We start from the raw sequence: 4,030 nt of genomic DNA, 5'->3' as shown, positions 1-4,030 counted from the left end.
GGTGTCGCTCAGATGCCCGACTGAGGCATGCTTATTGTAATATCTTAAGCCCTTTCTGTGGTGTCTCTCCGAAGCCCGACTGTGGCAAGCATATTACTCATTATTACCGTATTTTGGTTGTTGATAAAGCATTGGTGGCAACATTGCATATCTTCATTAATGCATCCATGAATTAAACTCTAATGGCAAGATATAATTGTTAGCGGAAATTTGCATGCATCTCACCTGCTTAACTTAACTGGTTTCTTGATGTTTGCGAATACATTCAAAGTACTCACTAGCATGTCCCTGCTATTGTCTTGGCCAGATTGCGTTCGGAGAGGAGCACGATGCCGTCAACCCCGGAACCTAGGAGTCAAGGATAGCAGCCTTGTGAGATAGAAATTTATCCAGGTCAGCTGTTCCTATGGGAATGGAGTCCCACGGGCACTGGAGATTCCTCGAGTCGTTCTGCCGTCAACCTCACACTTTTGTTCAACCAGTAGACCTTCATGGTCTTGTAACCCAGTTTTGTATTTTTTCTTGGATATTTTGTATGAAGTAAGTGTCTACCAGCTAACAACAATCCTGGGGCTGGTAAACATAGAGACATGTTTTCTGGAAATTATTTTCCAAAAAACACGTCGTACAGCTTTTTCTTTGTTTCCTTCCCATATATTTCTTCATCTCGCGTGCAATATTCATCATAGATGTCTTCAAGGAGTTCAAAAGTTGTGTTGGTCTCAAGCTTCTTGCCACCCTTCAGTTGTTTCCCCCTTCAGACATTTTCTTCACTTAAGGAATTTGAAATTTTGAGGAATCTGATGAGGTGTGCAAATTTTCTTCAGGAAATGCTACAAATGAATTAAGTTGATGAGAACCTAGAGATTCGTAAACACACATTTTGTACCCGTGAACAGAGTGTAGGTGCGAAGAATTTGAAGAGGTCATATGCATTCTCACAAGATTTTCAAAAATAACTCAAGTTGAGGATTTGGACCAATAATGTCTTGAAGAATTTCGCTAAGTGTTGTTGACTTATGTTCTAGAGTTGTGTAGATCCAAAAATTTACACAATTGAGGAATATTTTGAACAATAGTGTAACTTAGTGAAATTGATCAAGTGTCTAATCATAGGAAGTGTTCATATGATGAATTTGGTGAGGAATAACACTTTTTGAAGATTTTGTGGAAACACAAAGATCTACATGGGCAGTAAAATTATATTTCAATTTCCCTTGCTGAATAACACGACGAACACGGGTAAGTGGTGTAGAGGCTGATCCGGTTAGATCTTCCATGCCCTAACTTGGTGGCAGAAGACGGCTATGGCGGCGGCGGAGGGAGGATTTCCGTAGTCGGCTTGAGTACAATGATGAGGAGGTCAAGGCAGCAAAGCTCTTCCTCACCGGCGATGATGATTTCTAGCGGCGGTGCTAGGTCTGGGCTTCGACCAGCAAGAAGTGAGATTGAGAGAAGAGAGTAACTGTGGGGGGTGAAGGTAGTATTTATGGCCCAGGTGAAAACGGTCTGGCCCAAAGATTTTGGACCAAAATGCTTGTGACTCTTCCTCTCCACTCGACATGTGTCGCGCACGCATTAAGCAGTGGAGTTAGTGGGAGATCGTGGTTATCCAGACGTGGGTAGTGGGAGCGGTTTGAGCAGCAATGGCCGAAAATGTTGATAATATTTTGAGGATTTTGTTCGCAAATTCTTCAGCTGACAAGGACTCAGTGAATACTTTGAACGTGTTTCAAATAGAATGCATATTAAGAACTTGAAAAAAATACTAGGTTGAGCTTAGCATAGAGGAGGAACGGGACCGATTACATTCACTTAGAAGAAAAAACAACATGAAGACTTAGCAATAAGTGAATGCCATTGAGGACTTTGAAAGCGCACTAATAAGTATATAGTCAATGAAGAACACATGTTGAAAAGTTTGAAGAATTTGAACTTTTTGAGGAATTTAAAATCTTGAAGAATCCGAAAATTTGAAGAATTTGAAAAATCTCAACTTTGAATAATTACATCTTTGAAGAATTTCAACTTGGGTTGGTGGCGTAACCCACCGTATAAGAATGATGATTTGAGACACCGCGTACAATTGTCGTAGGGTTGTGAGAATTAAATTATTCACACTTAGAGTGTTATTCTTCATTGATTGAAGAAAAATGTTACTTCGTGTGTTGCACATCTAAGTCATCAATTTTGCATAAGTGTTAGTATGTGTGTCCTTTCACAGAACATTCAAAGATTCTAAGATATTTAGCTCACATCGCAACTTGCAAAATCTCTTTTCATCCAAGGGCTTAGCGAATATATCTACTAGTTGTTCTTCAGTCTTCACATGGTCGAGTAAGATGTTTCCCTTGAGTACATGATCCCAAAGAAAATGATGACAAATCTGGATGTGCTTGGTCTTCATGTGTTGTATTGGATTGTTTGCAATCTTTATTGCACTCTCATTGACGTAGTAGAGTGGCACATTCTTCATATTGATGTCGTAGTCCTTGAGAGTTTGCTTCATCCATAGTAGTTGAGCACAACACGGAACAGTAGCAATAGAGTCAACTTCATAGTGGAAAGTGACACACAATTCTATTTCTTCGACGATTACAGACTAAGGATCGTCCGAGGAAATGGCAGGTGCCTAATGTTGACTTGTGATCCACACGGTCACCAGCATAATTAGAGCGAGAATATCCAACGAGATGAAGATGTGAGCCCTTGGTGTACCGTAATCCAAGAGTTGGTGTGTGAGCTAGATATCATATAATATGCTTCACAGCCTTATGGTGTGATTCCTCCGGTGTTCTTTGGAAATGGACACACATGCAAACACTAAGCATAATATCTGTCCTAGATGCACCTAGGTACAATAAAGAGCCAATCATGGAGTGATATACCTTCTGATTGAAATCTTTACCATTTCCGTCAGAGCATAGGTGGCCATTGGTAGGCATTGGAATTTTGACGCCTTTGCATTCTTGCATGCCAAATTTCTTCAGGACATCTTTGATGTCTTTCTCTTGAGAGATGAAGATGCCATTGCGTTGTTGATGAATTTGCAGTCCTAGGAAGAATTTCAACTCCCCCATCATGGAGATTTGATATTTTTCACCCATCATGTATGCAAATTCATCATTGTAACGTTCGTCAGTACAACCTAAGATAATATCGTCTACATATATCTGGCACACAAATAGTTCATTGTCATAGATTTGATGAAAAGAGTTGGATCAAGTGAACCGGGTTTGAACCATTCTTCATGAGGAATTCCTTCAATGTGTCATAACATGCCCGAGGGGCTTTCTTGAGGCCATAGAGAGCCTTGTTGAGTCTGAAGACTTTTTTAGGATGCCTTGGGTCTTCAAAACCTCAAGGTTGAGCAACATATACCTCCTCCTCAAGCTTACCATTGAGGAATGCACTTTTCACATCCATTTGATATAAGGTGATATTGTGATGGTTAGCATAAGCAAGCAATATACAAATAGCTTCAAGTCTAGCAACATGTGCAAAAGTTTCATCTATGTCAGTTCCTTCAACCTGTGTGTAGCCTTGTGCTACAAGTCGTTCCTTGTTCCTCACTACCTCACCATCTTTGTCTTGCTTGTTTTGGTAGATCCACTTGGTATCAATTATATTTTGCTTGCGAGGATTAGGCCGCTTGACAAGTTCCCACACGTTGTTGAGCTTGAATTGATGGATTTCTTATTGCATCGCTTGAATTCACCCAGGTTCCACGAAGGCTTCATCAACTTTTGAGGGATCTGTGATAGACACAAAGGAAGAGTGCCCACAAAAGTTAATTAAATGTGAAGCTTTTCAGAGAGTGAGGGGACCTGGTGCAATTATTGTTGGGGAACGTCGCATGGGAAACAAAAAATTTCCTACGCGCATGAAGACCTATCATGGTGATGTCCATGTACGAGAGGGGATGAGTGATCTACTTACCCTTGTAGACCGTACAGCAGAAGCGTTAGTGAACGCGGTTGATGTAGTGGAACGTCCTCACGTCCCTCGATCCGCCCCGCGAACAATCCCG

This window comes from Hordeum vulgare, chromosome 4H, assembly GCF_904849725.1.
Source record: "Hordeum vulgare subsp. vulgare chromosome 4H, MorexV3_pseudomolecules_assembly, whole genome shotgun sequence".
Taxonomy (NCBI): Eukaryota; Viridiplantae; Streptophyta; class Magnoliopsida; order Poales; family Poaceae; genus Hordeum; species Hordeum vulgare.
Note: the sequence above shows the minus strand (reverse complement) of the source record.